Source organism: Orcinus orca, chromosome 9 (assembly GCF_937001465.1).
Source record: "Orcinus orca chromosome 9, mOrcOrc1.1, whole genome shotgun sequence".
Classification (NCBI taxonomy): Eukaryota; Metazoa; Chordata; class Mammalia; order Artiodactyla; family Delphinidae; genus Orcinus; species Orcinus orca.
In genome coordinates, this window is record NC_064567.1 from 31,330,196 (window position 1) to 31,341,457 (window position 11,262).

Genomic DNA, 11,262 nt, shown 5'->3' on the forward strand with positions numbered 1-11,262 from the left:
TCCCATGGCTTTAATACCATCTATGCAATGTCAACTCCAAATCTGGAAGTTCCAGTCTGGTTCCCTTCCCTGAACTCCGGACTGGTATATCCAGTTGTCTATAGACTCTATAGGCATCTCGTGCTTAACATGTCTCAGCTGACATCCTGACATTCCAATCTGTCACTGTCTATCTTGCTTAAGAGCAGGTAACTCCATTCTTCATGTTGCTCAGGTCAAAAGTTTTAGTGTCATCCTTGACTTCTTTCTTTTTCAAAGGCCACATCTAATCAGTTAGCAAAACCTGCATGCAGTACTTCCAAATACATACAGAATTTGACCACTGATATCACTGTAGTCCAGGCCAACATCATCTCTCTCATTTGCATTACTTGACCAAAAAAAATTAGCTGTGTTAGAACTGGGACAAGAACTGATAAGCTTCAGGACTTCAGGACTCCTCCTGTCATATCACACTACCTCTGGTTAATTTTATGAGCTGCACCACCTTCAATTCATGATGACCTGAGAATAATTTTTCACTTATATGCTAATATAAAGCTAGTACAGCTCAGAAATTTGAAATGTATAGATAATTATATGCTAATTTTATACAATTATTATTAATAGAATAATGAGCTGCTGTCTCTTCTATTATCAGATACATGAGTATTATGTAATATGGTTAGTACCTTATAAGAGTATTAAAAGAGCAATGTTATTTATCGCATTTTTTTCCTAAATAACAATTCCCATGTAACTTCTCAGGAAAAATAATAAAAGAGATCCCAGTATGCTTCATTTCAAACATAGCTATGCAGTTAAAACTTCTCAGTGGATTTTCTGTTGGTGTTCCTGCTAAAGATACAGAAAGTAGGCTTATGAAAGTTTTGATAATGAAAGAGCTATTTAAAGATCAATATGTAAATTTCATTGCTAGTTTTTCTTTCTTGAAATTCTAAATTTGTGGTTATTTAAGAAGGTAATTGTTAAAGTCTAAAATAATAATGTCTGAAGGGAAATTTCTTTAGTTTCAAAAGTTCACTAAGTTCATTAAACCCATATGGTGCCTTTGCACAAATTAGGAAGTAATTATGTATGTCATTTGTTTCTCTATAATTACAAATAAATTGGACTTGTTATAAAATGGGTTTATTATTTTTACAACAAATTATTTCTAATGATTATTAAGTCATATCATTTATAATAAATGGCATAGTGATTTATTCGTAAGAAAAGCAACTGTTTTTAAACTGGGACTTTAAACAAACAGAAAACAATACAAACTGCAATAAGAAATGTCAGGTTTAGGGCTTCCCTGGTGGCGCAGTGGTTAAGAATCTGCCTGCCAATGCAGGGGACACGGGTTCGAGCCCTGGTCTCGGAAGATCCCACCTGCCACGGAGCAACTAAGCCCGTGCACCACAACTACTGAGCCCGTGTGCCACAACTATTGAAGCCCGTGTGCCTAGAGCCCTGCTCCGTGACAAGAGAAGCCACCGCAATGAGAAGCCTGTGTGCCACAACGAAGAGCAGGCCCTGCTCACCATAACTAGAGAAAGCCCACGCGCAGCAACAAAGACCCAAAGCAGCCAAAAAAAAAAAAAAAAAAAAATCAGGTTTAGATGGTGTACACTAATACCAACAAGATATTATATTTTAATTTACTTTTGCGATCAGTATAGAAATTATTAAAGCAATTCTTTATTGAGAATCACAAGTTATATGTGGCTGCATTAACAATTATTGACCTTTCTCTTTCATAATTTGAAGAGAATGTTTTGTTCCCCTTAGAACAAAATACTTTTCTACTATTTGTTGGCTAATCATTATGATTTACTTCTTAATCAATTTAGACTGCCATAACAAATTACCATAGACTAGGTAGCTTAAACAACAAACATTTTTTATCACAATTCCAGAGGCTGGAAGTCTGAGATCAGGGTGCCTGAATGGTTAGGTTCTTTGTGAGGGCCCTCTTCCTGGTTTACTTGCTATGTCCTCATATGGCTGAAAGAGCTAGCTGTCTCTGGCCTTTTCTTATAAAGGCACTAATCCCATTCAGGAGGGCTCCCATGACTCAATTACTTCCCAAAGGCCCCACCTCCAAATATCATCACATTGGGATTAGGGTTTCAACACATGAATTTTGGAGGGACACAAGCATCCAGTACATAACATTTACTAATTTTGTTAGAACAAGATACTTTATTGCCATCAGCCAGAAGAGTTATGTTTGTATAATAAATGTACAAAGAGCCCATCTCTGGACCTAACTCAAAGTTTTAATAGAAGTACAAAAATATGTCACAAAGACAAAAATGCTGCAATGAAAATGGTGCCTCTTAGACGTGGTAACTTGTGCAGTGCATGACCTGAACAACTGTATGAAGCCACCATTAGTTTAGTCTCAATTTTGTAGATCTTCTATACATCAGGCATTTTATTAGGTGTCAAAAATACAAGCATGAATTAGATGTAGTTCTGATTGTCATGGTACTCACTATAGAGTAGAGTTAATTTCTATAGTTTTTCAAAAATCTTTTCTAAGGAAAACATAATTTTCATTCATTCATTTATTCACTCAAATAATTCTTGTGTCTTTTAAGTATACTGGTATTTCTCTAATATTGGAGCATAAAAAAGTCTTTTTCTTACCTCAATATACACTTAAAATTATTTGTGTTGTATTTCCATATGTTTCTACTTTGGGGGTAGTATCTACATGGTCTAAGTTTGATCTTTATATTCAATTTTCAAGGCAGCTAAGTCATGCGACAACATTCTGTAATAGGAAGATCAGTGGGTAGCTTTTTAAATGGTTTTTTAAAATGCCAAGTTAATGGAAAAGGTTTTCTTTGTCCTTTGGCATAAGGCTCATCATAATGCCTTGCAAGCTGACAAAGCATGATGATGGAAAGGATTTAGAAAGTGACATCACACTGCACTGACTCTTTGGCCCATCCTGCTACCTAAGAGTCCAGCCTCTCTAGCACCAAGAAGAGAGAATCTCAAGAGGTCACCACTTAAAAACTAGAATCACAAACACTTTCATTATCATCTCTTTATTGGAAAGAGAGTCAATATTGACGATAAATACTGTTTCAAATGCTCCTCACTGGTCCTCTTCCCTTGATAGATGAACCTGGATAATCTGTGCCACACAATCTAGTTTCTACAACTAGTTTCTCTAGCCTGAAAAGTACTTTTTTTAAATGACACCTTTTTGGCTTACATGGTGCAAATAAGAATCTCTTCCACTAGGAGGGACACATGGTGCCTTACTCTGGTAGCTTGAATATGTTGATATCAATTGCTATTTGCATATCTGGCAGGTTCCCCTCTGGCAGATTGCCACCACCTCCTCAATGATTCATCTTAAACTTACCTCATTAAGTATAACCTCCAATGAGAGTTAGTTCAGAGTAGGTAAGTTCTTAACATGGGACATTTTATTTGTTCCTCCAAGAGAGAGAAAACACCAAATAGCCAAATTTGCAGAATTCAATTCACAAAGTAGATAAAATGGCTAGGGCTAAATGAGTTTACTAGCATCGTTCTGAGAAGAAAAATAAAAAGTAAATACATTGGTGTCTTTTGCACTCCTCTCCCCTGGCAGCTGGAAAGTTTTTGAAAGGATCATTATCTCTTATCTGTTTTCTGTTACCTGCCATACTGAGAAATATGGTGACTCTAGGCCTTATGATGGGGGCTTCATGCTATCCTGAACAGTCTCTACCTACATTCCCTCCCTAGACTAAAGAATTATAGTGAAGTAAGTGTGCTGTCTTCTTACTGCCCCTAGGGGAAAAGGTCCAGAAAAATCATCATGCTGTTTAAATTTGTTATTCTGCAATTGTGATACCAATTCTGTGTCATGATGCCATTTTCTGATTTGACAGGGTTAGGTTAGGATTATGATAACTGTAATTCACTTCTAGGTATCAAATTTTGTTAAATCACATTCTCTGACATACAATGATTGTGATGGTAGGGAGGTGAGAGATTTTAATGCACCAATTGCCTACCAATAGTATAATCAATATTCACTCTGGTATATTCTTCAGGTGTGTTCCAAAGGGATACTTTGTGGCAAAGTGTAAGAGTATTATGTTCTTAATATTATCATGTATTTTTCTATTGCTGATTCAAATTCATTTTACTTTTTAGTAATGGAAGAGAGTTCTAAAGAAGACATTAAACAGGTAGGACTTTATAGATTGATTCATCACTTTTTTTTTTAACGTCTTTATTGGAGTATAATTGCTTTACCATGGTGTGTTATTTTCTGCTTTATAACAAAGTGAATCAGTTATACATGTACATATATCCCCATATCTCTTCCCTCTTCCATCTCCCTCCCTCCCACCCTCCCTATCCCACCACTCTAGGTGGTCACAAAGCACCGAGCTGGTCTCCCTGTACTATGCAGGTGCTTCCCACCAGCTACCTATTTTACGTTTGGTAGTGTATATATGTCCATGCCACTCTCTCACTTTGTCCCTGCTTACCCTTCCCCCTCCCCAGATCCTCAAGTCCATTCTCTAGTAGGTCTGCGTCTGTATCCCCATCTTGCCCCTAGGTTCTTCACGACCATTTTTTTTTTTTTCTTTTTAGATTCCATATATATGTGTTAGCATACAGTATTTGTTTTTCTCTTTCTGACTTACTTCACTCTGTATGACAGACTCTAGGTCCATCCACCTCACTACAAATAACTCAATTTCATTTCTTTTTATGGCTGGTAATGTTCCATTGTATATATGTGCCACACCTTCTTTATCCATTCATCTGTCGATGGACACTTAGGTTGCTTCCATATCCTGGCTATTGTAAACAGAGCTGCAATGAACATTGTGGTACATGACTCTTTTTGAATTATGGTTTTCTCAGGGTATATGCCCAGCAGTCGGATTGCTGGGTCGTATGGTAGTTCTATTTTTAGTTTTTTAAAGAACCTCCATACTGTTCTCCATAGTGGCTGTATCAATTTACATTCCCACCAACAGTGCAAGAGGGTTCCCTTTTCTCCACACCCTCTCCAGCATTTATTGTTTGTAGATTTTTTGATGATGGCCATTGTGACCAGTGTGAGATGATACCTCACTGTAGTTTTGATTTGCATTTCTCTAATGATTAATGATGTAGAGCATTCTTTCATGTGTTTGTTGGCAATCTGTATGTCTTCTTTGGAGAAATCTCGATTTAGGTCTTATGCCCATTTTTGGATTGGGTTGTTTTTTTGACATTGAACTGCATGAGCTGCTTGTAAAATTTGGAGATTAATCCTTTGTCAGTTGCTTCATTTGCAAATATTTTCTCCCATTCTGAGGGTTGTCTTTTCGTCTTGTTTATGGTTTCCTTTGATGTGCAAAAGCTTTTAATTTTCACCAGGTACAATTTATTTTTGTTTTTATTTCCATTTCTCTAGGAGGTGGGTCAAAAAGGATCTTGCTGTGGTTTATGTCATAGAGTGTTCTGCCTATGTTTTCCTCTAAGAGTTTGATAGTGTCTGGCCTTACATTTAGGTCTTTAATCCATTTTGAGTTTATTTTTGTCTATGGTGTTAGGAAGAGTTCTAATTTCATTATTTTACATGTATTTGTCCAGTTTTCCCAGCACCACTTATTGAAGAGGCTGTCTTTTCTCCACTGTATATTCTTGCCTCCTTTATCAAAGATAAGGTGGCCATAGGTGCGTGGGTTTATCTCTGGGCTTTCTATCCTGTTCCATTGATCTATATTTCTGTTTCTGTGCCAGTACCATACTATCTCGATTACTGTAGCTTTGTAGTATAGCCTGAAGTCAGGGAGCCTGATTCCTCCAGGTACATTTTTCTTTCTCAAGATTGCTTTAGATATTCGGGGTCTTTTTTGTTTCTACACAAATTGTGAAATTTTTTGTTCTAGTTCTGTGGAAAATGCCATTGGTAGTTTGATAGGGATTGCATTGAATCTGTAGATTGCTTTGGGTAGTATAGTCATTTTCACAATGTTGATTCTTCCAATCCAAGAACATGGTATATCTCTCCATCTGTTTGTATCATCTTTAATTTCTTTCATCAGTTTCTTATAATTTTCTGCATACAGATCTTTTGTCTCCTCAGGTAGGTTTATTCCTAGGTATTTTATTCTTTTTGTTGTAATGGTAAATGGGAGTGTTTTCTTCATTTCACTTTCAGATTTTTCATCATTAGTGTATAGAAATGCAAGAGATTTCTGTGCATTAATTTTGTATCCTGCTACTTTACCAAATTCATTGATTAGCTCTAGTAGTTTTCTGGCAGCATCTTTAGGATTCTCTATGTATAATATCATGTCATCTGCAAACAATAACAGCTTTCCTTCTTCTTTTCCAATTTAGATTCCTTTTATTTCTTTTTCTTCTCTGATTGCTGTGTCTAAATCTTCCAAAACTATGTTGAATAATAGTGGTGAGAGTGGGCAACCTTGTCTTGTTCCTGATCTTGGTGGAAATAGTTTCAGTTTTTCACCATTGAGGATGATGTCGGCTGTGGGTTTGTCATATATGGCCTTTATTACGTTGAGGTAAGTTCCCTCTATGGCTACTTTCTGGAGGGTTTTTATCATAAATGGGTGTTGAATTTTGTTGAAAGCTTTCTCTGCATCTATTGAGGTGATCATATGGTTTTACTCCTTCAATTCATTACCTTTTAAATAGGGAAATGAAAAGAAATGGAACTAACATTTATTCAGTGTTTTACTCTGGTCTAGATACCATATTATGTGGTTAACTTACACTCTCTGCATAACCATCATATTAGCTTTGCAAGGATGCCATGCTATCATTTTCTTCTTTTTATTAATTACAAAATTGCTGTTCAGGAAAATTGATTAATTGGCCCAAGATCCCATAGTTAAGAAGTGGCTGAACCATAATTTAATTCCAAGCCTGCTAGGCTCCCAAATCCATTCCTCTCCCCATAGTATCTTTGCATTAATAGTATCCAGATACAGGATCAAGTTAAGAGATACTTCGTGAAATCTGATTTAGCTATATGTTTGCTTTTAAAATTTTTTTCCCTGAGAAACCTGATTGGGCCTAGAGTTTGTTCATTCTGTTTCATAGATAAAGTAGTAATCAATACTTTGTTTTCATAAATGACAATGTGTTGTAACCCCTGAGATGTCTCTTACCCCCAACCCCTGCTCCTGGATTCTTTTCCTTTCAACATACTTCAAATATAGTAACAAGTTGGTACCATTTTCATTATATGGTATTTGTAAAGCCAGCATATTGGGAAAAGAAAACTAAAAACAAAATGTTTACAGTATAATTGAAAATCACCCTTATGATAAGACAGAAGAAGCCACATCACAGAGCTGAAGGAGCACCAGAGTAGAAATAGTAAGATGGGATTTTGATCCTAGTTTTACCAATACTTGACCTGTGTCATTTCTGGCAAGTAATACATTTATAAAATAAAAGGATGTTTAAAAAAGAAAGATGTACAAAAAAGATGGAAGTAAAAGGGCATAACAAAAAATCAGTACAAAAATTGGATGCTTTTTTAATGCTAAACCTAAGAAAAGATCTGAAAGATGTCTTAAAGAATAGTCCTCTCCTTCTCCATTCACCAAATGATGATAGTAGGCAGCAGATGGTATACTGTTAACTAATGATAGAAGACTGCTGGTCAAGTCCTAGTTTGCCTTTATCCTTAGTGTTATGCAACCTACAGAGACTCTGCAATCCTAAAACAGAAAAAAAGTTGGGAAAATGATTCATATGAATTATATCCACTTAAAAAGTCAGTTTCTAGTTACTTTAAATGAACTCAAGCCCCATAAGTTATCGTAGAGTTCTGAAAGAATTTGATGAAACAACTCATGACCTTGGACAGTAAATTTCTGAGTCAGGATGGTTTGCTTGAGGTACTACATAGATAGATATAAGCTTCACAAGGACAAGAGACTTGTTAATATTGTTCCCTGGTATATCCACAGCTTTGAGCAATTATCTAGCATGCATTAATAGCTTGACACAAGTCCCTGACAAAATTCCAAAATCTATTTTTTAAAGTCTGTGGACACGTAGAAAAGAAAGCAGTGATCACTAGGAGGCAGCATCAATGCACAAAGACCAGCTATGCTCATGTCATGTAGCTTCCCCATTACAGAGAGGAGTGAAGATCACATCAAGCATTTGACCAAATTCACACGAATAATCCCTGTAAACAAGATGGAGGATAAGGACTAAATATCTTGCAATTAAATGAATTTGTAGCTGGTTTAATGAGAGCACTGTGCTGTTTAATGAATCAGTATCAACATGGATGGAGGTAGCTCTGCCTTGTCAACATTCGTTTTTCAATCTTATATGTAAGCAGAAAGTAATTTTTTTAATCAAATTTGTCCATGACGTAGAAACTGAGAATAACAGCCCAAGTTTAAAAAAAAAAAAAAATTAGTAAGATAAAATTTAAACTGAGTAAAAGGAAATTTATAAAATGAAGAGGCCCCAGTTTACATGTGTTCTGAGTTTTCATTTTCATTCTGTCAAGAATATGATTGCCATAAAACAAATTAATCTTACTGTATATGTTAAAATAATATAAACTTATTATACATACCTTCTATTTAACCTGAAATCCTCATAATTTATATATTCCAAACTCTTAGAGATATGATAGCAAGTGGGACTCTGTAAAACTAAAGTGGTAAGACCCATGTTTGTAACCTTTCCACGTTGGTCTTTGAATACCTATAATAGCTGTTTACTGTTGTAGCCCACAAATCATACCGTTTTAAATGCAGTCTACTTTCACTTGCCACACCCTGGAAGATAGGTATTATCCCTGTCTTAAAGGTAAGGATTCTGAGGCATGATTGGGGATTCATCCAGGCATATGACAAGTGCTAGGTCTTTTAGTAATTCCACCACACTTTCATTACTTAGCTTTTTAGTGAGTATTCCTTTCTGATCCATTTCAGATCTACTGAACCACAATCAGTTAGAGTAGGGCCCCAGAGTACTTAAAGCATCTCAGGTAATCAAATGAAAATGGTCCACAACGCAGCTTTGGGAACTGCCTTAGATACCTAAGTATTTCCTTCAGGCTTCTGAGAGGTACTTGACAGCAGAGATTTTGAGGTTATACTTGCTGCTGCTAGGCCATATTATATAAGGAGTACAAAAACCTGGTTGATTTAAGAGCCTGATATTCACAAGTATGACCTCCTGTAATACACTTAACCCTGTTGAGCCTGTTTCCCCATACGTAAAATGATCAGTATTGTAAGCACTTGGCATCATGCCTGGCACATCCTATGCCCTTGGTAAATGTTCCCTACTAATTTTGAAGGTGAAGGCCCAGAATACACTATACTGCCAGTTAAGGACTGCTTTTTAACTGTGGCTACTACACAAATAGGTTCACATGCCATTATGAAGGGACTGTATACTTTCTCATCCACATGGTAAATCTTTCATGTTACACATCTGAGAAAAATGTTGACATGGATAGCCTGCATTAGGTTAAAAATTTAGAATGACTTTATAAAGGTATTAAACAGATGTTTAAGTAAAGCAAATATTAATAAAAGATTATCTTTGTTTTAAACAGATAGTATCTTTTCAGTTAAAAAGAAACAAATTAAGTCCTTTTTGCAGTTAATTGCCCTTTACAAAAAACTTTAGTGAAAATATTTTGCCAATAATTTCTTTGATTCATTAAGTTGGGCTTAGTGTCTGAGTCACAAAGCACAGAGGTAATTGCAAGTTAAAATTGATTTTAGCCTTTTTTATAAATAAGAAATTGATTACAGAATAAAGTCTCATTAAAGAATATAAAAGACTTGACACTGCATATTAATCACGTTGCCACTCATAATTGTGGCTCCCTTACAATGCTCATGAAAAACGAAATCCAACTTGAATGGGTTATGAGCATAAAGAGCCTACGGTGTGCACCCAGGAATGAAGAATTCCATGTACCATTTGGTGTATTTTCATGCATTTCCCCCACCAACCATTAATAAAGACATCCAATTCATATTCTGGAAATGATTTTTCTGGCATCAATAAGGAAATTACATCTTGACAAGGCATTTTAGATTTCAGAAGGAGAATACATCATATTAGAAACTCATTACTGTGAGGGAGAGGGCCTATGGTTTGTTTACTGGTTCATGTGTAATTTGTGTTAGATCAACTATGTTGAGAAAGCATCTGATTCTGGACATCATTTATACTTAGAATACATAATGATCTATATTCCTTATTTGACTTTTGGAATTAGTTTACCAATTTAAAATACATTATTTATTTAAACAGAACACCTGGTTTACAGTCCCTAATTAAAGTGGCCTGTTTGCTTTACCCACTTTGCATTATTTTCTTTTTATTACTAAATTGATCATAAAACCTTACACTACAAAAGCCAAATTATTTATGAATAGCCAGTACTACCTAGCCTTCCTCTAATCCTCCCAGAGACAACCCTAAACATCAGAACATCAGCCAAGTTATTCTGGGTAATGGTGCTTGATGACCAAAACTATCTCAACAGTTCTCTCCTTACAAGTCTTGCTTTTGTGAAGATGTGAAGATATTTTCCTCTGGAAAATGTTTTAGTTGTGAACCAAAAAACTGCCATGTTTAATAAGTAGGGTTTTCAATATTAAAAAATATGATGAAACCCACCTCTGAACTCTGAAAGGATCCATTCCAGAAGCCCTTTTCAGAATTTATACAAATTAGCCATCATCTCTTCTTATTGAGCTTGTATTTTTCATTTTGAGCCAAGGGACAGCAACTATGGCCTACTGGCCAAATCCAGCCTGCCACCTGTTACTGTAAATGAAGTTTTATTGGAACCCAGCCACGGCTATTCGTCATGTATTATCTATGGCTATTTTCATGCTACAAAACAGATTTGAGTAGCTGTGACAGAGACCATATGGCCCTCAAAGCTTAAAATATTTACTATCTGCATCTTTACGAAAGAAGCTTGCCAACTCCTATTTTAAACACTTTCATTAAAAAAAAGAAAATATTGAAATTTTGTTTGAATTACAAGAATGTAAATATTTTTCTATTATTATCACAATGTTACACACACTTTGGCCTACATATGACTTGATGAGAATTTTTGTGGACTAGCCTGGATATCTAAACACTGCTTATAGCATTGTTTCTATGGATTCTTGAAAAAGTATACACAACCAGTTGTACAAGGGAGTTTTAGAAAATAGCCTGTTTGTAGATGAGGGACATTTATCTACTTAATTGATTCACTACAATAATCAACCAAAGAATAGG